We start from the raw sequence: 25,622 nt of genomic DNA, 5'->3' as shown, positions 1-25,622 counted from the left end.
TTTTATAACGTTTTATAGTTTTTATAATTAAATCAAGTATCATTTAAATAAAAATTATACTTAAATTTTAAACTGTTTTAATTAAAAAATAAATTATTTATTTATTTTTATTAAAGTACATTTATTTACTTATTTATTTATGGGTTTAATTTTTATATTTTATAACATTTTAAACTGTTTTAAAACTTAATAGTTTCTACTTTAAAAAAAAGAAAGAATTAATTGAAAAAAGATTTAAAATTATTTTAATTAAATATAAATATTTTAGGAATTATTTTTTTAATTTAAAAAAAATTAATTATTTTTATAAAAATTTAATTGTATATTTTAAAATAAGAAAACAATTTATAGATACAATTCAATAATTATGCACATGCCAACCAAAATACCCACAAATTTACATTTTTAAATGAGTAAATTAATAAGTAAACATACTTTATATATAAAAAATGAAATTTTAACATTTAAAACTTATTTTAAATTCATTTTAAACCGCTTCTAGAAGGGTCGCACGTTTTAATAATAATTTTAAAAAATCGTTTAAATACACACGTATTTATATTTTTAAATTAATAAAATAATAAATAAATGTAAATTCGAATTTTAAATTATTTTTTAAAAGGTTTACATTTAAAACAAAAAAAAAAAAAATTATACAGATGTATTTCGATTATCGGCGGCCATCACGGTATCTTTTGCGCCAATATTTTAAGTTAAATTCATTGCACGACGCATTATAAATGATAAAATAACTACAGCGAATAGAAAGTAGTTAAAGTGACAAGAAAGATCGATTTTTCTATTAGTTTTTCGCACATCATTTCATCCGTCGTCCGTTTCTCCACCCATCGCCTTTTACTAAGCAGCCAAACAGACCGCCTCACAATCTGGCGGAGGAGTAAAGAGTTGGCAGATGGAATACTAGAAGCGTACGAATGCCATCAGTTTTAAATGTCGGTAAGTGTCAATTTCATTAAATACTTCCATTATAAATTCATATTAATTTTATACCCGCCATTACCGCTCCGATAAAAACGCTCAAAAATGGAGTCATATAAGTGATGTGACACCTGCTGCCTAGTTCATTGCCTTTAAGAAAATCGGTGAGTTGGCAACTGAGCTTTTCCTATATTTATATATATATGTGTCATATATATGTGATTCCTTTTGGTATATCTCATGTGGTATTGTTGCTGTCCATTGTTTGCTTTTTCTCTTCTCGTGTTTCTGTTGCAAGTCCTTTTACGTATTGTTGTGTCGCGCGCTGTTATACTTATCTGTGGATAAATGCTGCTTAACTTTGCTGAGGAACCACCAGGCGGGGATGAATACGCTATAAATGGCGTCGCTGTGGAAGGTTGCTTCTGCTGTTGTGTGTCCTTTGGCAACAGGTCGCTGATTGTCGCGCCTGTCGCGTACTTACGCATTGTAAAATGCCTATATCTACAATAATCGAATATTGCTGCTTATATGACTAGATCGAAAATTTTTTTCTTGTGTTCTACCCATATTTACCATCCTCCCGGGCGTTTTTTTGGGTAAGCCAATACTTTAATCTCTTGTATAATTTAATACACGGCATATTTTTATGTTCTTTCCCCCCCCCAAAAAAATTCTTGTATGTTCGTGTATGTAGCTCAAGGAAGTTAGAAACTAGAAGCGAGCTTTGCGAATATTTCGTGATCGCTAGTGCGAGCAAGTGTTGAGAAATATATAAAAATTGCTTTAATTATAAAGTATTTACAGTTTATTCTGTGGTAAGTAAGTTTTTTAATGTATTAAATTTATAAATTATTTGTTTCTTATATATATATATATATATATACTTTAAAATCAATCGTAATTCTATTCGTTGCAAGCTGGTACGGGCCTTTTTAATGTTAGAAACACAAGCAATTATGTTGTATAGAAGGTGCATAATTCTGCTGCGTGTTTGTAGCACAGTTTTACGCTCGAGTTTATAATTGCAGCTTTCAAAATGTCAGAATGTCGTATTGTCTTACAGGTTTGTCAAGTGCAGGTCATCGATGAAAGCAAACGTACAGCCTAGAAACCAATATTATTAATATATTTCGATTGTTTTTTTTCCCCTCTTTATAAGTAAAAGTCGAAAACTATTTATATAAATCACATTTATTCCATTCTTTATAAGAATTTTATACGTGGGACTTTGGTTTCCACTGTGTTATATATATAATTTAAGATAATATATATTCGCATTGATTATGGAAAATTACGATGAATCATCGCTTAAATTTATTTTTTTCGTCTTAAATTTGAATATTTTTAATGTAAATTAAGTACACAGTAGTTTATTATTAGTTTATATATTAACCACTCTTTATATATAATTAATTAATCATTAATGTAATTATATTTATTTATATTAATGATATAGCCTATATTAACTATGGAATGTATGTTATGTATGGTTTCACATATGAAAAATCTATTTATAGCTGTTTGTTCATGTGTCATTATGTATGCTTGCATTGTTTATAGTTCAGAACCATATTTTTTGCATACAGCGGTGATTAATTAATATAACTTTCACAGAGCTTAACACACACCCGATGGTGAATTGTTTAGATTTGTGTATTTTCTATTTTTAAGTAAGCATATTTTTAATTAATATACTTTAAAATGAGTTATGATTAAACTTAATTTGCTAGAAATTCATTAATACTTTGCAATTAAGTTCTATAAAATATTGTTTTCGATAAATGTCTGCACAGAAATCAATTAGATAAAATTGATTTCCATAAGGAATTATTTATTAATATACACAGGATTTAATGTATACTTTTTCCGTCCGTAATGTGATTCCTGAGTCGTGCTGTGTTTAAAAATTTATCCGAAAATAGATCAAATTTTCTAAGCAGAATCACCTGATACGGGGCATGATTAATCATTACGCAGCTTGCATAGGGCTCGCTATGGGCCCTTTTACAATTAAACCTTACTCAAGGAAAAAGAAAAACAGTTCTAACAAAGAAAAAGGGAAGTTGTTTTCTTCTATCTTCATATTACAATGATAATAAGCTTGTTCTTGCAAGACAATACTCGTATGTATGGTGCAGGGGCCCATCAGTCTTGAATGTATAAAGTTCACGACTTTATTAATTTCGTTCTGACTGTTTAACTTTATCCTCTTCTAATGGTGATGCACTGGGGTGATGCATTGATAGAAACTCTCAGTGATGATGGAATAGGGCAACTGCCAAGAGGGTACCATTCCAGAGGACTTTCTGTAGAGAACTGGTCCCTATTTAGGTGAAGAAAACGAGGATAACTCCGTGAGAACCCACGACCCTAGTGTTTAGTGGTTTATCCACTTGGGCATTAGTGGGCCTTTCAGTGATGAAGCTCTACTAAGCTACTTCAGGAGTGATACATCGGCAAGTTTTTCAATGACGAAACAATTTTTATGTAGTAAATTTACCATGAAAATTACACACTTTTTAAGTAATTTAATTAATAAAAATATCGTAGATTAATTCCATTCGTAAATAAAATTGAAACAGATATTCATTCATTATGAATATTGATGTATGACGAACGAATTTAATTACATCATTAATAATTTAATTAATCACATAGCTAATTAGTAGTTTTAATATTTAAATATTGAACTGTGAATGAATCTCGATAATTGGAGTCGATTTTCTGGATTTTATAAGCCTTATACATTGGCGAAAATTAAATTATCATTAATCATTTGATAAAGAAATCAATTAAATCATCGATTATCAACACACGGAGTGGTGTGTAGCGTTTAAACTTAAACAAATTATTGAATAAACTCAATAAACACGTATCAATAATTACATTTATCATTATTTGCTAAACTGTAATAATCTACTGGATAAGTTTTAAGACTTGTACTTTAAAATAATGACATAATAATTATCTCATTAATTACATTCGCACATTTTCCTTCAGTCCTGTAGCTTGGTAATGTCATTAACGAGCTAAATTATTAATAATTCTTCCATAAAAATAATTAAAAATAACTTTTAAATTACATTAATTCCGCCATACTTCGATTTAGCGCCACCGTTTTCTGGCACTAAATACGACAAGAATTATATACAGTAATTACGTACGATTCGGTTACAACACTAACATTTATGGAGTAGATCCGTTCACACGTCTTCGCTAGCGCTTTATGCGGGTAGCTCTATATCGAGGCGTTATTTTTGACTTGGTATAGGAGCAATTTCGTTAGTTCTTACTATTTGCGTTATGCAACAAATCTTTTCCGGCTTTGAGAGTTGGATATATCGAGACTACAATAGGGTATATGTAGCCTATTGTTGAATAATTCTTACAGTTTTATTTATTTTACATTATATACATAAGTTCGTCTATATATATATTTATAATTTCAAACTTATTTTTTATATAAAAATATAGAAAATTTCTTTAAAATTATCTGCATGCTAATGGCTTTATATAAAAATCCCCTGAAGACCCCTGTACGTTGCATGATGAATTAGAGAATTTTTATAGTGAATTTCATTGTTTTATATGGCGTTATTTATCAATAAAAAAGAAAAAAAAACGAAAGTATTGATTTTAATGGTAATCAGTACCAGGTAAACTGTCGAAACGTTAAACAAATTACTGTTAAGTAAATAAACACTATCGAGAATAACGTTTTATCGACAATAACAAGTCGAGATATCGAACGACTGTATTTAATTATCCTTCAAAAAAATGTATTTTTATTGCTTTCTTGGCTCAATTCTTCGTCATTTATTATTATTATTATTATTGTTTTTTAAATTCTCGTGTTAGTAATTATTGTTTTAACGATAATTGTCCGATGAATCATTAGTTTTATGCGCAAGTTTAGTTAATTTGCCCACTGATTCAGGGGGGAAGAAACTATATAGTTTAATATGATTAAAAAAAAAAAAAAACAAAGTGTGATTCGAGGATGTAGGATAGTTTTGGCCTACTTGGATAGTATTTGTGTGGCCCACCTACCTACACCCCTTTACATGTCCTAGACCTAGTTTCGTACCACTCTTCGTTCGTTTAACTTCCTGATGCTTTCTATTTTTCAATTCATTATTTCAATACTCGTATAAAAATGGCTGCCATTCTACTAAATTGAAACTACATTAATCCTTTAACTGGAAAAGATTTAAAATAAAATAAATAAATAAAAAATTGTGAAATTTTCTGTAATTTGCCTAGCGTTTTACTTTTTTTTCCTATGGTGCAATTTCTTTTTTTACACGAGAAATCGATGAGGGATAGTTTCTCTAGTTAAGGTATGTAAACCAGGGTTTAATATACTAAAAAGAATCTCTGGTTAGTGGCAGCGATTCGTATTTTGAAGGATATCGTGGGACGAAGTTGCACGCGAAAGACATCTTTTGTTTTGGATTTTCCTAGAATATCTCGCCTGGCCGAGCCTTTTGATTGCTGAATTCAGACGGAAAGCAATTTCCCTGTACAAAGGAACGTGAGGAAAATCCGCATCCTGTAATTAAGTGCGGTTCGAACTAGTTTCTCTCGCTGCTTCCCGTTTTGCTGTGTTATCTTGTATCCCTCGGACACCGCCTCGTCGTAACCCTCGTGGTGACAAACGATTATAAATCTCAAGGTTGTCCTACACGTCACGTGACCCGACCAATTCTCGCCCGTTCCCAAACCAATCGTGAAACAGATGATAAATTATCGGTCGAGGACAATGTACCCAACCCCCGTTTTAACGTCAGTTACGCGCGATACCCAGCGGGTTCAGCCTATCGAAATCTTTAATAATTTCTTGTGTGTAAAAATGGTACTGTATTTAGAATTGTGCCGGATCCATTACACCACGTAATTTGCATTTGCATCATTAATTTTAACGTGGAGAAAATTGTAAGGAATGGATGCCATTAAACGATGATTCATTAAAAAGTCTGGTTTGAAGAAAAGGCTGATCGACGTCGTTTATTGTATAAAATTTTGTCTGGTGGGGGGAGGTGAAAGTCAAAACAATGCGTTACAGTCGATGGATGGTTGATTTCTGAAGAAAAATTGCCAATCGCATAAAACTGAATTGACCTTCACGTTCTTTATGGACTTAGATAAGATCGTGAGGATCTTCTTAGAGCCTCATTAAATTTCCAAGATTGGAAAAAAATGGCGCCATTTTTGGCTAATTATTCCGCACTCATACTGATATAGTTAACTTTTCTGCCCTTTGAACCGATCTCCTCTTTCAAAAACTCGCTCGGATGAGAATTCCTAGCGGATTTTTCTACGATTTTGTATAATTAATTCGAATTAAAATTTCTAAAATCGTTTCGTTTAGGAAGAAAAAGTGCAATACGTTGCGCTCCTCAACGCGACGCGAATGGCCGCGACTATCGCGTTGTTATTTCGTCAATTACGTTTATTAATTACTAGAAGTACTGGTTATTTGTTTTTGTCATTCGTTTATCTGTTTTTTTTTTGTGTTTCATCGCACAAAATATGAATATTACAGTTTAGTAGAATATTGTAATTAGGTAACCCAAGCACGGTGCCACGCCACGTGTGATTCACATTTGGCTCAAGGCTCTTTTGCCTACATGCCAACAATATACTGTAGTAACTTAACGATAATATCAAGTTGTATTCAGAGCGCTGATTTTAAGCACTTATACACGATAAGTCTATAAAATGCGTTTAATAACATATAAAAAGAAGTATCTTTAGATTTATGATCGTTATCGTTGCTTTACTGTTGCTCGTCCATTATATCGCTCCTAATTTGATTCAATGTAACAGATAAATCATTTCTAGTTTCTCTGTGTCTCTCTGCTCGAGACACTTGCTTTATTCGTTCCGTCCTCCCGTACACACGGATTGTACCTCAAATCGTATATCAAACTGTAGATCTGGCGTTGCGCCGTGCCGAAAGCTAAGTTTTATTAAATAAATTAACAGAAAATGGCGCATGTTATTGAACTTAGAGGTGGAAAAATAAATGAACCGGACCGGTGTTACTCAACCTTTGGTTCTCCACCCGCCGGTGGGTCGTGAAAGGGCCGAAGGTGGGTTGCTGGATTAACGATGCACATAAAAATAGGCCATGAAAATGTAAAACAAGTAATTTAGAAGTGACTAACTGTATTCCAATAAAATATTAGACATGCTATATGATATGGTACATAGAACACACAGCTCACCCCTGACTCATTTTTGAATATAACTTCTGTTTTTTTATAAAGTAATATAGAACTTCATTAAAAGAACTATAAAATGTGCCATAGGGACAAATGAAATATTTTAAAATGAACCACAAAAGTTGCTAAAACTCTTTATGGTAATGGCATTACTTATGAAAATGAACTTATTTTATATGATGGTCATTTATTAATCACTCATCTTCCCATAAGGCTGGGAATGTTAATTATTGAATTTGTTATGGGTACAGGGCATGTAGATTACTATCTGAATCCCAAAAAGTCTTGACTTTGGGTATAAAGTATTAAGTGTACATCTTGTTGAAGAAGTTTACATGTTTATGTTCTCTATACAAATAAAGGACCTGCTTGTGTTATCTAGTAAAGTTTACAGATCTTAGTACTTTATGCTGATAAAGTGTACAAATCTGTGTATCGATATTTTACACAGTGCTGTTGGGAGCTTATACGGGTGAAGCGGGTCCCTTTTGCCAAGTTTTCGAACAAATGAAATACATAGAATAATATAATGCATCTTTATTATTAATACAAAACAGTTTTAATGGTTGTATTTTTTGTTAGTAAATGTAACATTACAGGGAGAGGAACCGCTTTTGATTCCTAAATTTTCACCAGGCCCGGGGAAAAATCTCTAGTTCACTCCTCTCGACGACCCTGATTTTATGTGATTACATAGATTGCATACTGATACTTTATGTAATTAGGCCATTAGTCAATTAATGCTATCTCCATCCATTTTTTATAAGAGTTTATAGTTGACTCTCTCCTGTTACTAATTAAAACATATCTGTGATGTTTTTATTAAGGGTTTCTTTATATTACCTTCAGTAACCTTTGCCCCTATGTTATTTTGACAATTAAAAAATATTTTCTTAATTTTTGAGTTAATTATTCTAAAAAAGAAACCGAAAATTTAAAGAAAGACTAATTTCACTGTATAATAAATTTGTTTGTTTAGATTCCCGTTAATTATTGATCAAACCTCTTACTTATATAGCTGTGTTCCTTTCTAATTTACATCTGGACTGGTCGATTCAAGTGATTAAGAAATAAATTAGACATACATTCGGTTCTCTTCAGCTCACATCTTTCTTTTCTTGAGAAATTATGCTTCTAATTTTGAAAGTTTAGTTAATTCAAATGTTTTAAAATAAATTCAAATAACCAAAATATCATATGTAAGCATACATTTTTGAGTTTATACCAGTTTTTAATAGTAAAGTTTATTTTAAAAATGGATGAATTTGCTTAATGTTGAATGTATATCAATAGTTAGAAGTTTAAATATAGTAATTTAATTTAAGATTTTATAAATTATTATATTATTCATGTGGAAGAGTTATAAACATTGTTAATAATATCACAATATGACTTATTAATGTTTAATTTTGTTGGCATAAGGAGATATTGTGTTGTCGTTATTGACATTACTTAGGTTAATTACCATATATTAATTTTGTTCAAAATAAAATTACAGGATTTTTGAATAAAATCACATTTAATCTACCAAAACAGCAACATAAATATTTTTATTTTTGAATTCAATATCATTACCAGATTAGAAATACAATATTTATAAGATGTAATGGAATGAAAATGGCTACTGTCAGATTTAATGAATTCTATCATGAAAAATGAAGTGTTTGATAGAAAACAGAGAATTCATATTAATGTGGCTTAATTAGAATTATATTTATTTAGAAGTAACATAAAAATTTTAAGTACTTTTATCTGTTACAAGATAAGACAAGTATATTATAATATAATTTACTGTTACAAAATACCATGAATAAGCTAAATCCTAGCTATAGATTTAGCTTTATAAAAATTTATATATTGAAAATTCAAACAGCATTTTAATCATAACTAACATAAAATCAAATAAGAAAATTATTCCACGTTACTTAGTTTTTACATATTTAATTCTTTATATAAATCTCATTCAATTGGGCCCAGATATAGAGGTCGGCGGGACCATTTGGCTCGAGCCCTAGACATCAATTCTTTGTATCTTATGTCATCTCTCTGAGATGGAGTAGGCCAATCGAAGTATTTGGACTGGACTCCTGACACAGAGGCACCAAAATTTAATGTCTTATGTAAAAGACATGACACCAAAGTAATATAAATTAAAATTTCTTTTGATAAGTGGTGAAAAGTCTGTTTTATTGGTTTCATTCATATATTTTTATTGGTTTTTAAGAGGGATGAGGTTCCAAATTTATGACTAGATCCAGTTTATCTCTCTTAAGTCCCGCATACAATACATAACTTCAAATACATATACATATATATATTGTGAATGGTGAGATGTTGACCATTGGATAGTATGTATTATAGTTAATTTACTGATGTTAATTTTAATTGAAAGTATTTAAATTCATTTTTATAAACAGAAAATGCAAATTTCAATACATTAAATGGAAAATGCTAAAATTATAATATGGAAAAGTAGATATAAAACTCTGTTAACAAGCTTTTTTAAAAATGTTTTATAAATAAATAAATCTAAAAATCATAATTAAAACATTTTCTGAAATGATTTTGTTAATTTTATTAGAAATTTCTTTTAAATTTAGTCATAATAGAGTTTCCAAAAGGGGGTAAAGCAAAAATAAATTAAAAGGAATTATGAGAAATTCTTTGTGATTTTTATTTATAATTAATAGCAAAATAATTTTTATATATAAAATAATAAAGCTTTATAAATTTAGTAACTACAATGTCAGTTCGTAAAATGCTTAAAATATTTCAAAAATTTTAATGAACTTAACAACGAGTTTTTATTGTTTAAGTAAGTAAAAGGAAAAGAAAAATCAATATATGCTTTATTATTTTTTAAATAATTCAATTTAGATTTTTTTAAAATTTATATATTGAATATGGAATGTTTTCTTAGCAAAAAATTTAATTAATAAAATAAAAAGTTGATTATAAGATAAAGGCATCAAAAGAAAATGGAGGAAAAGTTGCTGTTGGAAAATTGACAGGTAAAATTAAAATTCGAAAATTTGAGTACAGAAGAGAATTTATTAAATAAAACTTTTATAAATATTTAATTTAAAAAATAACAAAGTTATTTTCAAAAATTATAAATTATATGTGCCATTTTAGAATAGATTTAATTTATCAGTAAGATAAATCTCTGCTAAACTTGTTCTAGATGCGAGTCCTGAAGCTAAATCCGTGCTAAAATGGTTCTAGATGCGAGTCCTGAAGCTAAATCCTTGCTAAAATGGTTCTAGATGCGAGTCCTGAAGCTAAATCTTTGCTAAAATGGTTCTAGATGCGAGTCCTGAAGCTAAATCCTTGCTAAAATGGTTTTAGATGCGAGTCCTGAAGCTAAATCCTTGCTAAAATGGTTCTAGATGCGAGTCCTGAAGCTAAATCCTTGCTAAAATGGTTCTAGATGCGAGTCCTGAAGCTAAATCCTTGCTAAAATGGTTCTAGATGCGAGTCCTGAAGCTAAATCCTTGCTAAAATGGTTCTAGATGCGAGTCCTGAAGCTAAATCCTTGCTAAAATGGTTCTAGATGCGAGTCCTGAAGCTAAATCCTTGCTAAAATGGTTCTAGATGCGAGTCCTGAAGCTAAATCCTTGCTAAAATGGTTCTAGATGCGAGTCCTCAAGCTAAATCCTTGCTAAAATGGTTCTAGATGCGAGTCCTGAAGCTAAATCCTTGCTAAAATGGTTCTAGATGCGAGTCCTGAAGCTAAATCCTTGCTAAAATGGTTCTAGATGCGAGTCCTGAAGCTAAATCCTTGCTAAAATGGTTCTAGATGCGAGTCCTGAAGCTAAATCCTTGCTAAAATGGTTCTAGATGCGAGTCCTGAAGCTAAATCCTTGCTAAAATGGTTCTAGATGCGAGTCCTGAAGCTAAATCCTTGCTAAAATGGTTCTAGATGCGAGTCCTGAAGCTAAATCCTTGCTAAAATGGTTCTAGATGCGAGTCCTGAAGCTAAATCCTTGCTAAAATGGTTCTAGATGCGAGTCCTGAAGCTAAATCCTTGCTAAAATGGTTCTAGATGCGAGTCCTGAAGCTAAATCCTTGCTAAAATGGTTCTAGATGCGAGTCCTGAAGCTAAATCCTTGCTAAAATGGTTCTAGATGCGAGTCCTGAAGCTAAATCCTTGCTAAAATGGTTCTAGATGCGAGTCCTGAAGCTAAATCCTTGCTAAAATGGTTCTAGATGCGAGTCCTGAAGCTAAATCCTTGCTAAAATGGTTTTAGATGCGAGTCCTGAAGCTAAATCCTTGCTAAAATGGTTCTAGATGCGAGTCCTGAAGCTAAATCCTTGCTAAAATGGTTCTAGATGCGAGTCCTGAAGCTAAATCCTTGCTAAAATGGTTCTAGATGCGAGTCCTGAAGCTAAATCCTTGCTAAAATGGTTCTAGATGCGAGTCCTGAAGCTAAATCCTTGCTAAAATGGTTCTAGATGCGAGTCCTGAAGCTAAATCCTTGCTAAAATGGTTCTAGATGCGAGTCCTGAAGCTAAATCCTTGCTAAAATGGTTCTAGATGCGAGTCCTGAAGCTAAATCCTTGCTAAAATGGTTCTAGATGCGAGTCCTGAAGCTAAATCCTTGCTAAAATGGTTCTAGATGCGAGTCCTGAAGCTAAATCCTTGCTAAAATGGTTCTAGATGCGAGTCCTGAAGCTAAATCCTTGCTAAAATGGTTCTAGATGCGAGTCCTGAAGCTAAATCCTTGCTAAAATGGTTCTAGATGCGAGTCCTGAAGCTAAATCCTTGCTAAAATGGTTCTAGATGCGAGTCCTGAAGCTAAATCCTTGCTAAAATGGTTCTAGATGCGAGTCCTGAAGCTAAATCCTTGCTAAAATGGTTCTAGATGCGAGTCCTGAAGCTAAATCCTTGCTAAAATGGTTCTAGATGCGAGTCCTGAAGCTAAATCCTTGCTAAAATGGTTCTAGATGCGAGTCCTGAAGCTAAATCCTTGCTAAAATGGTTCTAGATGCGAGTCCTGAAGCTAAATCCTTGCTAAAATGGTTCTAGATGCGAGTCCTGAAGCTAAATCCTTGCTAAAATGGTTCTAGATGCGAGTCCTGAAGCTAAATCCTTGCTAAAATGGTTCTAGATGCGAGTCCTGAAGCTAAATCCTTGCTAAAATGGTTCTAGATGCGAGTCCTGAAGCTAAATCCTTGCTAAAATGGTTCTAGATGCGAGTCCTGAAGCTAAATCCTTGCTAAAATGGTTTTAGATGCGAGTCCTGAAGCTAAATCCTTGCTAAAATGGTTCTAGATGCGAGTCCTGAAGCTAAATCCTTGCTAAAATGGTTCTAGATGCGAGTCCTGAAGCTAAATCCGTGATAAAATGGTTCTAGATGCGAGTCCTTAAGCTAAATCCATGCTAAAATGGTTCTAGATGTTAGTCGTAAAGATAAACGTCAGCAAAAGTGGTTCTAGTATAAGTGCTGAATTAAGAAACTTAATAATTTTATTATTTTTTTACACGCCTAAAAAATAATCTCAAAGAGCACAAACACGTTAAAAGCGAAAGTAATCGTATAAAATTGCAGCGAATAATTTAGTAAATTTTAAAATTGATTCAAACGACATTGCGTCATATCCGGTGGAATTTTGAACGCGATTGGCGAAACGATCATATTCCGCCGGATATGACGTTATCTGATACAGTTTTTCTGGCGTGACTTTCTGCTTTTGCCAGCATTTCTCATTCAGTATAAAATAGCCATTATATTGTCACGTGGATTCGTGAATAAAATATATAGGCCCGTAAAACATCAAATTAGGTTAGGGGAAGAAGAAGAAAAAAAAAGTTAGATAAAATGTATATTAAATAAAAATTTCTGTTATTTAATGGCTAAAAAAAATTTTGTTTTCCTTTCTGCTTTATATTCTCTTAAGAAAATTCATTTCTGAACTTTCTAACTGGTGGGCATATTAATTAAAATGGTAAATATCCAGCATTACTTCAAATTCAGGTGTACATTGCCGCCCTACTTGAAGTAGGTGCCCTCTTGAATTCGAAATTTACCTGTAATTATCATTCAATTTTACCCCCCAAAAAGTCTCTTTTAAAAATTGAGATTTTTCCCTAAAATCCTTGTTTAGAAGGGCGCTGACAGAGGACCCCAAACTGCAGTTTAGGGCCTCATATCTTTATATGTATCGTTATTTTGTTATTTATTATTGCATAGGGTCAAACTGGTTTTTTAAGGTGTTAGCTTTCAGTGGAACGTAAACTGCACCTTTCTTCTAATTAATAACTGGAATAGATTGATATTTTTACTATGAATATATATATAAATATTTATCACGTTATTTCTATATAATAATTATTTGTTTTTGTTTCTCACGAACTACAATGTAATGCTTCAAGATATTTGGATTCTTTCATCATTACATCGTAACTAGAAAATAATGATGTAATGATGAAAGAATTCCATGTCTATTTATAGATATACCATATCAGAATGTTAGTTTTTATGGTATATTTCATAATTATACTAGTCAAATATTCTGTTTTATTTGTAATAATACCGTCATGCCATTGATCTCCGTGAAGATCAATGGCATGAAGTTTATGCAAGAAGAGGGATTCTCATGTTTGTATTGATGGTATTGTAATTCAAGTGAAGTATTTTCTTGTTTATTTCAATAAAGTTTACGAAACAAATTACAACAAACAAGAAAACAAATTATATTTTAATTATGCCATTGACCTTCATTAAGATCAGCGGCTTGACATTTCTGCAAGATGAGGGATTCTCACGTTTAAAGTCGACGGCATTATGCTTCAAGTGAAAATTTTCTTATTTATTTAAATAAATTTCACGAAACAAATTACAATACGCCCACCAGTGACCGTGTGGATGAAACCACTAAACACTGGTGTGAAACCAACGACTTGTTTAGTGGTTTATCCACTAAACAAGTCGCGGGTTCGCACTCGGCCAAGTGGTGTTTTATGGATTTTCTTCACGTTTATAAATCACCTAAATAGGGGCCAATTCCTATAGAAAGTCCTCTCACGTGTCGCCTTGCCTTATACAAACAAACAAACAATTACAACTCCTATTCTCTAAGAAAATAAACTAAATTGTAATTTAATATCCCTGACTTCATCCCCTTCGAGTATAGTCCAAATTGAATTTTTTAAGCTACAAATATTGCTCTAGTTTGAAAAAAAATACACCTCGATGTAATAATTACTGTATTTTTAAGCTGTGTTTACTTCCCTTTTCCTTTTATTGAACTTTGCTTCCTTTAATATTACCATTTCATCTCCAAATGAAAGTGAATATCAGGAATTATATACTGGAAATCTGAATAAGGAACTGTTTAAAGCGATGCATTTTCAGTTGAATGAATGCTATGTCAATAGTTAACTGGTAGAAAGACCTGAGACTTGTGTTCCCCTCTTGGGAACCGAGTCTAATTAGTGTTCAAAAGAGCGGAAAGATTAACGAAATCGGCATGCTACTTTCGCTAATTCAAAAAGCTCAGATTGATATCTTCGCCAGGTTGCATTCTGGCGAATATCTTTAAATTGCATTTAGAAAAATTCGAATAAATAAGTATATAATTTACTTTCAAATCTTCATAATGATATGCTGTTGGCAGATTTACGTCCTTAAATAAATTTCATGTCCACTGCTAAAACAATGGACGTGAAATTTATTTAAGAACGTGTGGGAGGGCACGATTTTGTTCACACAATTTCAAGCTTAATAACTCCTGTGCCTTTTGTCGAAAATTTCTGAAATTTTGCAGGGAGGTTTGTGTATTAGGGGTATTGATGCTACTAAATTTTCGTGGTTAAAGGTCGAGGGGTTGGGGAAATAGAGGGGATCGTGTGCCATATCTGGAGTGGGGTCGCGCTTTAATGGAGATTTTACTCGTTATTAGCATTTACAAGTTTTTACAACTAATCTCTACCTTCAAAATTAAGCTTTCTGCCGTATTATAGTAATTAATAATATAAAAAGATTTTAAATAAAATTTTATAACAGATGGCGCCACACGCAATTTGAACTTTTTTTGCCTGGAAAGTTACTCAACTCTTTGGTGAATTAATTTATGTTTCTTGTGACGCAAAGGTAAGAATTTGCTTTTCTCAGAGGTTTAGTTTTATTTGTTTAGGGGAGGATACCTCCTGGGAGAACTTTTTAAGGAAAATTTGCCCCTATTTAAATGTTACAAACGTGAAGAAAACCCGGAAAACTCCACGTGACAGCCGGTTGGCGAGGCGCGAACTCACGATTAACAACCAGCGTTTAGTGGTTTTTATCTTCCACAGTATATTCAAGTGAAAAAAAAACATTAAAAATTATAATATATTTTTAATACAAGAAATAAAATAATACAGAAAATGTAACAGAATGAACAATAATTTCTGAGGTCCCTATAATTGTGAGGTCCTCTCACAAATGGCTAAAGTCCACCATTTGCCGAGTGAATAAGAACCACCGAACACTGGACGTGGGTTCGTGCCTCACCAAAGCGCTAGCCAGCGGAATTTTCTGGGTTTTCTTTACGTTTCTAATACCTAAATACGACTAGAAAGTCCTCCTTATGTGAGCAATCATGGTTTCAATAGATTCCCGCCCACAAGACTTTCTTGTTTTATTCTTTAAATACAAGAAATACAATAGAATGAATCATTTGTAATGTGTTTGAGGCCCCTGCAAATGAGGCCTTCTCTCACGTGACTCTTCCTGACATCTGTAAGAGTGTCTAGCACACCTCTAAATATAAAAATCCTTAGAAAACATTAATTTCATTCGTGAATCATGTCCTTCCTACTCGTTTTCTACTGTTGATTATGGTTTTAAGGGCGTGAACGTGTAGTAACTTTCGAATTTCTTTAACGAATAATTATTAATAACATTAATTTTTCTGTAGCCATTTTTAGCCGGATATAATCTGTAAAAGATATATTTTTCTTTTCGAATTTCCTGTAAATGTTAACTGCCATAGATTAACATGTTGAAGTCTTCTCCATGTCATAGAATTAACACGCAATCTGTCCTTTGTTTTCAAAGTTTTGCCGCACAAATAACATAATGATCATTATCAGAATTGAAGGTAAACTGCTTTATGGAAAAACAATACATAATAATTTCGTTTTGTGACGTCAATGTTACGCTAACACTGGATTTTCGTGATATATTCACTTTCCCGGTGTCTCAGGTTGTGTTTCCTCTTTCGAATTGTTCTTCTCCCGACTCTTCTAGTAAATGAATAAGGACGTAATTTTCAAGAATCAACGGTGACTTTCTCTGTTAGAAAATTCTCCATTCATTACCACTATTTGTTTTTCTATTCAATACAATATTGAACAACGGTAAAATGAGTAAATACACCTGTTCAAACCATTGAAATTATTTCTTGAAATCGTTTGTTTACTTAAAATCAGGTGATAATATAAAACAATTGTCTTCTTTCTTCACCGAGTGAGGAATCCTGAATCGGATCCAGCCTGGGTTTTTTTTTTTTAAATATTGATTGCATGTTTGTATTGATCGCTGCGAAAAATCTTGACGTTTTAATGTAATTTTATTATTAGAGTTCCTTAACACTTCTCTTGGTCAGTCTTTATAAAAATATTCACCCTTAACATGTCTCTAGAACAGCATCTTTATGCTCTAGGAGTACCAAAAGACATGTTAAGGAGCATCTGTTTATAAAGAACATTCTTATGCTCTAGCAGAATCTTTTTATAAAGAGCATCCTTCTGTTCTAGGAGCATCAAGAGACATCTTTGCATATTTATTAGAAAGTTCCGTTTCCTGACGTTTAATTATAGCCGAAACTAATTGTGTTTTTATCATTTCATATCCCTTTTTTTTTGGATGATCCTATTAACATGTTCAAATTAAAAAGGGATTATTGGAAGAGAGGAGAGAGGCAATCAAGGCGCACGACTACAATCGCGTTTTAAGCTGAATTTATTAAAAATATAATTTAAATTTACTAAAATACATTTAGAAAACGTGATGTTGATACTTAAATACGTTATCGTACGTCAACAATAGCTCAAAAGTCTGTTAAAAGTGCTTTGTTTACCTGTTTACACTGTCGGTTTTGTAAAGTATGTGAGAAAGGCGGCAATTCAGTATTTACAACAGTTAACTGACCCTACATTTGTATCCTAATGATGATAATTTTGGTGTTGCAAATCTCAATATATTTGTTTATACTTACAGTACAGTCAAAAAAACCTGTTCAAAACGGAAACCCGTCGTTTACACAGGTTTATACAATACCTAAGATTTGCAGCTCAATATACAGTCAAACCTCTGAACGACGGTCACTGACAGGAAGATAAAATTATTGTCCGTTATTGCAGGTTCAATCGTATATTGTTGATTCTATATAAAATAGGGTTGAATGAAGTCTGTTTTTTTAAATTTAATACTGAGTTTTAGTAGTGTATATGTATGTATGTATGTATATATATTAAATGTAAAGAGAATATTCTCAAGTATAACCTTGCCTAGAGGAGAATTTCTCATGACTTTAAACGACACGATTAAATGAAATTTAATGATACATTATCCTATTATTTTAACTGATCGGCACTTCTTAAGTAGATAACATGAAAGAAAAATCTTATTACTTTTTTACAAGTGAAATTTGGCAATTCTTTTTTATTAATTTCACTTTTCATCCCTTCGTATTAAATGGTACTCAATTGAGATTAATTTAATTTTACGGGTAAAGTATACATTCCTCTACCCTTCTGTTAGATTCGTGACAATTTCGTCAATAAATTTAGTAAAATAACAGAATAAACTGGGATTTATTCATTCTGGAAGGTATTTTATTCGTTTTCTTCAGATCTTTCCGACAAAATTCCATGTTTTTTACTGAGATAATCTACTCTTCTGGCGAGTTTTGTTGTTGTATTTAAAAGGGAGCTTTAACTTGGAGTCCGCGGACCCTTATGGTAGAGGGGAAAACATGGTCATGAATAAAGAGGACACTTTATTTCAAAATGTAGGACACTTACTGTAAACTTTAATTTATTTGCATGCCCACCTCCAGAAAAAAAAACACTTATAAACACTTAAAATGTTGGGTTTTATTGCTTTCTTAAAAATTCTACCCGGAGCAAGATTAAAATGTAATTTGTGTCCGGGAAAAATAGGACGCCTGGTTACCTACCCAAGGGTTTTATGGATAAATTTTAGAGAATAACTGAACTTGGACGAGAGAAAAATTGTAAATATGCTTTACTTTAACTAAACTCTAGTCAAAATGGCCGTCAGTTACCGAGTGGATTAAACCTGTGTACAGTGGTCGTGGATTCGCAGGCCGGCTGTGTGGATGTTCCCATGTTTTCTTCACGTGTCTAACGCCTAAATAGGTGTCAGTTTTTCGTAGAAAGTCCTCCCAGCAGGCAGATCGCCCACTTGTTGCGTTGCCCCATTCCATCAATCCAATTCTCTAATAAAATTTTAGCATTTTCTTTAATTACGAATGCAGGCAACAAGCCACAGTAGCGTTAGTAGTGTTTGTGACTTTTCCACCAATACAAATCACGTATACTTTTATCACTTCGGAGATTATTCCGAGAAGAGATCCATAGACTTCACCAGACTATCAAAGAGATCCATGGTAGAAGAAGTGCCAAGAATCCGCTTTCAACAGTAAATTTTCTGCAGTAAATTATATCGTAATTATATATTTTCGAATCTAAGTACAAAATATGATCGATAGTTTATTGATATCGTTAGAATTGACTTGGAAATCGCGAGATAAAGTTACAACACTCCATTTTCTATTACCTAAAATGGTGTGACGTGATACCTAGATTCTAAGATCCGTGCAATCTTTGAACTTGTAATTTATCTATTATAGAAACTATATAATAAAATATAAACTAATCGATATAAGAAAATAAAATATTTTTATTGTATTATTTTACACTATTAAATTACATTTTTTAATCGCCTGTATAATTAATGGCGCACCCCTTAACTGTGGAACGTGAGGTGTGATTTATTGAATTATTTTTCACAATTTATACATCAAAAATAGATGCTATCGAAGTAAGGAGAAAGGTATTAAGTTACGTCAGTTTCAAGGGTTTCTATCGATCTTTCGAAAATTTTATAAAGATGCCTTATCGATATAGTAAATCTCCAGATTGCGATGCATCTCGTAAGTTATCTTGTATTAAAATCAGATAAAATTATTCGATCTTATCACTTTTATTGCTTTATTGAACCATTCTCAATTATAAAATTTATTTTATTTCGTACGCAAACATCCAATAAAACAGTAGTTCGTAACTGAAATACGATACTGTGCAATCAATTCCCATAAACCGTCACCACGTTTACCTCACCCCTACCACCCCTCGTATATCCTCACCCTGTATATACATATACTACCTCGTATACACCAACCCTTATATATTTTTATATATACTGCGCAGTACCCGTCTCCACCCGCATAAACCGCCAACTCCTAAATGGATCGCGCCCATAAATATTGAACAGAAGACCCTTCGGTATCTGTAAATTACTGAATGCACGATTTTGCATTGCAAATGATACTAAGCCAAGTGGAGAATTCGTTACTACGAACGGTTCTTATTGTTCAATGTATACTTCGGTTTAGCACCGCACTCGATTTAGTACCATATTCTGAAGCCAATAAACGTGGTATTAAATCGAGGTATTGATATTAATACTTAGTATCCAATCGCGTTGTTAATAATGGTGTTTTCCAACGTGTAGGTCGCGATACTGAAAGGTCACGAACTTTGTCCTTTCGTAATGTTACTAAATTTTCATTTATTAAACGATAAACTGAATCTTCTGTACTGTCCTGTGCTGAATAACGCTTTAAAAAAGCCCGGTTTTTTTTGCACATCATTTAACGTTGAAGCGGCATTGTATTAGCTTCTAGTGTGATTAGAACAGATCAATTTGGTGTTTTAATTACTTACGCAAGCGAAATTTTCAAACAGAATGGCATAAAACCTGAATATAATTCTTCTGGCTACACTTATCTTCAGCATTGTGATATAATGGGGGTTACTTTTTCTTCTGTTCCGAGTTAAAATACAACTGGAAGTGTCACGAACACATCAAAACTCACCCTAATTAACACAGAAATGTTTTATTAAAATGGCTGATTTACACTCACGATTTGTAAAAGGAAACGTTTAATCTTTTATGAAAATTAAAATATTTAATTTCCTTAATTTAAATAAGAAAAATAAAAAGTTATATATATATATATAACTTTTTATTTGTGGATTTCTCTGATTGTGTCTTGCTTCAGTTTTTCTCTTCTAGTTTTTATTAACCGCCATTTCTTTCTCTAGAAATCTTTCTTAATTTAAAATTTCAAGTATCTAAATATTTAAATTTTACGAGGAAAGCTTGACAATAGAATATTCTTTAATATTTAATTGCCACTGAAAAAATATTTTGGGGGGAAAATTTTTCTTTTTATTATAAGCATTTTCATTTTACTTTTCCGCCTGTGATATAACACAGGGAAAGCATGGCGATGGGTCGAAAAATTTTTTATATTTTTTAACTCGGGGGTCCTTAACGTCCAGAAATATAAAAAAGAAGTTGGGGGATTTTTCTGTATATGCATATACAGAAAAATCCCCCAACTTTTTTTTAAATATGAATTGTATGGATGTAGTCTGTATGAGGGTCACGATTTTATTCCCTCACTTCAAAGCTTAATAACTCGCGTGCCTTTTGTCGAAAATTTATGAAATTTTGCAGGTTGTTTTGTTTATGAGGAGGGAACCTCTCTAGAAATTTTCAGGAAAATCGCAGAATTGGTTCGGGAGATATGGCTCCACTCCCTTAATATCTCCCTAACCAATCCGAAGACTTACAAAGATATTAAAAGGAGTGGAGTCATATATTGCGAAACAATCCGAAGACTTACAAAGGTAATGGAAGCAATTATTAGTGATGAAAACAAAGAATGCCGGGAAAGTCCAGCAACAACGTTGCCATCATTTACACTTTTCTACGCCATCGAAGCGTCGAATCTACAACAAACCCACAAAAAAACTCTCGAGATAAATTGCCAATTATATCCGATTTTAAAACCTTAATGATAATTAAAAGCACTTATAATTACCCACCGTCATCATCTCCCTTCTTTATTTCACTCTTAACGTACAAAATTTGACAAGTTTCTTCGTAAATTTCCTCAAAGATAATCTTCTCAAGCGATCAGAATTTTTGTTTTTAAATAAGAAGAATATTTCGTATAAAATTGGAGGGGGGAAATTAGTTGAAAATTCGAGAAACAATTGCTCAAACCGGAAGCTAAACTTCGTGCAAGCGTAGGGCGGATCGTCCATCACAATCATCATCATCATCATCAATCATCTGAGTCTGCCATTCCACGTTTACGACTTTCTCTTCCATTTCTTTCAATTCCCGGTTTGTGATCATTATTCCACTTTCTTTTTGTTTATTTTTTTTAGATTTTTATTTTACTTTCTGGGTATTTTGTTTCTCCGCGAAATGCAAATAAAATTATATTTAACGATGCGCTTTCTCTTGTTACCCAATCGATAAACAGAAAAGGTATTATGTCTACTTTATTATCTTAATCCCTCGCTTTCAATTGTTACTAATGGCTAATCATTTTTACTTTCTCCCCTCTGTTATGTACAGTAAAACCTGTCTAAGCCAGAAAAAATTCTTCTGTACAGCGTTAAAAAGAAAACCTGTTCGAGACGGAAGCCTGCCAGTGCGGAATAATATTCGTGCCATTCCGGCTTACACGGGTTTAATGTATAATAGAAAACCTGTGTAAGCCAGATTTTTACATTTACATTTCTGGACTGGGATTTGAAACGTTAAGAACAAAAGGAGGGTTTTTATGTAGGTTTGTGTATTAGGGAGAATTAAATTTTGGTGGTTAAAGGTCAAGGAATGTCTCGAGTGGGGTCGGACTTAATTAAGATTTTATTTGTTATAACAAGTGTTTTAACAGAATCTTATAATAGATGGAGCCACACACAACTTTAACCCTCTTTTGCCGGAAAAGTTACTCAACTTGGATTTTTCTGTTCTGTTAATTTAAGCTTATTTTACACTCAGATTTTCGAGTTAACATATAAAAATGTATATATTAACAAACTTAAATTAAAATTTATTACTAATATATATGATTTTCTCAAATACTTTTTCTATTATTTACAGAAAAATGCCATTAAAATAAAGTTAAACGACCTGTTCCTAGGGTGAGTTATACTATTTGTATGTAAACATCCTTTATTTAATTTTGGTAATTGTTTAGTTTAAACCAAGGCTGACCTTTAGTGACCCCCTTCCAGAGGTCAGTCGATTTATGTGGGGGATTTATGTTGTTATACAGTAAAACCTGTCCAAAACGGAACCTGAATAAAACGGAAAAAAGTTTTTCCTGACGAAGCGATGTTATATGTTTCTATATTTTAAAAAAACCTGTTCAAAACGGAAACCTACCAAACTGGAAAAATCTTCGGTACCGTGCTCTTCCGGTTTACACAGGTTTTACTGTATTAAAAATATAATTAAAATAATACAGTAAAACTAGTTTTGGAAAGGGTTCATCGAGAAAAGAGTGGAAAACCCTGATTTAAATTTTTACAGGAAAACCTGTGTAAACCGGAATCGTACGCTACCGAATATATTTTCCTTTTTGAAGAGGTTTCTTTCCTAACATAGAAAATCGCTCCATTTCGAAGAATTTTATCCATTTAATCAGGTTTCCGTATTAGACAGGTTTTACCGTGTAATTTAACTGAAGAAAAATATAAATGTAGCTTAAATTAATTAAAATTTATTATTATTATACAGAATATATAAATTTAATTGCCGTGTAGTAATTATATAAAAGTTTAGTGTGATAGATAACAAATGAATCAAGTGATTCAATTAAAAGTAGGCAGAGAATTAAGCCACGTGAATTTAATAAAAATCAAATTTGTACAGTACAAGTTGCAAATTAACTTTTCAAGTTTTAAAGTAATTATTAATTATTCGAAGAATTTTATTCAGTTACATTACGTCATTTTTGAAATTCCTGCGGAAGTCACCAGTCCTTACTTTTATCAATAACACCAGACTTGAAGTGAGAAGGTTGGGGTGTGTCATAGTAATGTTTCTTTTTTTTTTTTAATCTTTAATTGTTTTAATGTATTTAAAATTAAATTATACAGGTCTCTAGGTTATATGAAAGTTTTTTTTTTGTTTTTGATACCTTGAATGTGAAAAATAACATAAATGAAGGACGTAAAGTTTTCTTTGTGGTGCACCAGCCAGTGTACTGTACTTTATGTATTGCAGGGTCAATGTTACTGCTGTACAGTACATGCCACGAAAACTCGAGATGACATCATTGTATGCTTGTTGTAAACAAGAAACAAGCGTACAACCAGCTCGAGTTTTCTACGATGTAAGCGCGAATTTTATATGATGCCAGCTCGAGTTTTCTATGATATCAGCCTTAGTTTTCTATGATATCAACCAGAGTTTTGTATGATATCAGCTTTGGTTTTGTATGATATCAATCCTAGTTTTCCATGATATCAGTCTTGGTTTTCCATGATATCAATCCTAGTTTTCTATGATATCAGCCCGAGTTTTCTAGGATGTCAGCTCGAATTTTCGGAATTTTTACTAACGAATTCGTCAGGAAAAAGAACGATTTCTCTCATTTCCTTTTACTAAATTAAGGCATATACGATCAGCCATATCTATTTTGACATCTGTTATTTCGAGTCTAAGTAGTGTTTAGCGAATATTTCTCACTTGTTAGCAATTTTTTAAACTCTTAACAACGTAGAGTTGGAAGTAAAATAATTGGCTGGCAACGTTTAGACAAAAGAAACGAGAGAAAACTTGTACTTACTAAACAAGAGTGGCACACAAGAGCGATAAAATCAAAGTGTATCAGATATCCTCGGGATGTAAATTAACAGTTTGTACTTCTTCTCCCGCTTTCTACGAGAGCGATAAACTTCAGCTGGCAGCTAAATTCGCCTCTACATACATTTCGTTCATACAAGTATAATGATAACGTATATACATCGATCGAATAGTCGTTATTCCCGATTAAAATAGTCATGTGAATAGAATAAGAGCAAAGGAAGACAATTGTTCCTTTAATTGGAATTAAACTAAGACGAATGGCATCATGATATAATTAGGCTCTTGTTCTCTCTCGTCTATTTTTCCTAATTTTTATTCTTTCACGTAAAGTAAACAGTGTTTCAGTCGGAATTCCAATTTCAAAATAGCTCGTTTGATCGATAAAACAAATTTTGGGAGCGATTAAAATGCCCCTCAGCAGAAAAGGAAATATGATGACGTGACACGGCCGTCACGTTTTAAAATAAATAAAATTTTCTGCTGCAGAATTTTACTTTAGAATTCCCTCCTCCTCTTCCTCCTCCTCCCTTTAATCTTCTCATTTAAATCAATTCTCTATCCTCCTCATTTGTGTGAATGAAAATCAATCAGGGAAGTCACTGAACGAAATGTTATGTCGTGTACTACTACATAGAATATACAGTGAAACCTGTGTAAACCGGACTCGTACGGCACCGAATATTTTCTCCGTTTTGAACAGGTTTTTTTTTTTAAACACGGAAAATCACTGCACTCCGAAGAATATTTTCCGTTTTGGCAGGTTTCCACTTAATTAAGGTTCCGCTTTGGGAGATATTGTTCCATCTCCCTTAGTATCTCTCGAACCAATCTGAAGACTTAAAGGTAATTGCAGCTATTATTAGGGATGAAAACAAAGAATGCCAGCTTTTTAAATGTTGTTTTGTTTAGTTTAAAAATATAAACATTAATTTCGTTTCTTATATTCAATCCTGTCTTTGAAAAAAAAATAATAAATCGACATCATTTAGAATAATTTTATGTAAGATATCACAAATTAAAAGCATTCACAGTGTTTAATACCTGTGTACTTGCCTATTATGATTAAGTAACCAGTGACTAATTTAACCTCGATTATCCGGTCAGGTATTTCCAAGTGTTAAATAAATGCGGTCTTATTTGTTTTAAGGACTTGTTACACGATTTTTCTGTATAAAAATAGCATAAAAATTATATATGTATGCAATTGTTGTGGCTTTCGAGTGAACAAAAGACCTGTTTTACTTTCTACAGATTTTTCTGTGAAAGTGTCTTATAGGTGTGATGAGTATTTTGCAATGTATCTATATCAAGTTATGTTATAAATTATTATGTAAATTCTCATTAAAATTTTTAAAGACAGTTAAATTTTTCTTCTTGTTACATTAATGCAACAACGATACATATTTGTAAATCGCCATATTTTTTGTTAAAGTCCACCAGTGATCGAATGGATAGAACCGCTGAACAATGGCGGTTGGTGCTGGTCACGTGGAGTTTTCTGGGTTTTCTTCACGTTTGTAACACCTAAAGTCCTCTCGGG

General features: G+C 32.3%; 1 long non-coding RNA gene across 2 annotated transcripts; it reads left to right on the top strand.

Annotated features, from left to right (window-relative positions):
• The first annotated feature begins 859 nt into the window (after positions 1-859).
• On the top strand, positions 860-22,415 carry LOC136987843 (uncharacterized). 2 transcript variants are annotated; one of them, XR_010882685.1, is made up of 3 exons: positions 879-957; positions 1,637-1,757; positions 22,370-22,415. It is a non-coding gene; the product is annotated as an uncharacterized lncRNA (long non-coding RNA). The 2 variants fall into 2 exon arrangements; XR_010882686.1 differs by lacking the exon at positions 1,637-1,757 and having other exon boundaries at positions 860-957.
• The last annotated feature ends 3,207 nt before the right edge of the window (positions 22,416-25,622 follow it).

Source organism: Centruroides vittatus, unplaced genomic scaffold, assembly GCF_030686945.1.
Source record: "Centruroides vittatus isolate TY-2023 unplaced genomic scaffold, ASM3068694v2 scaffold_2802, whole genome shotgun sequence".
NCBI classification, from domain to species: Eukaryota; Metazoa; Arthropoda; class Arachnida; order Scorpiones; family Buthidae; genus Centruroides; species Centruroides vittatus.
This window is presented reverse-complemented; position numbering and strand designations above follow the sequence as displayed.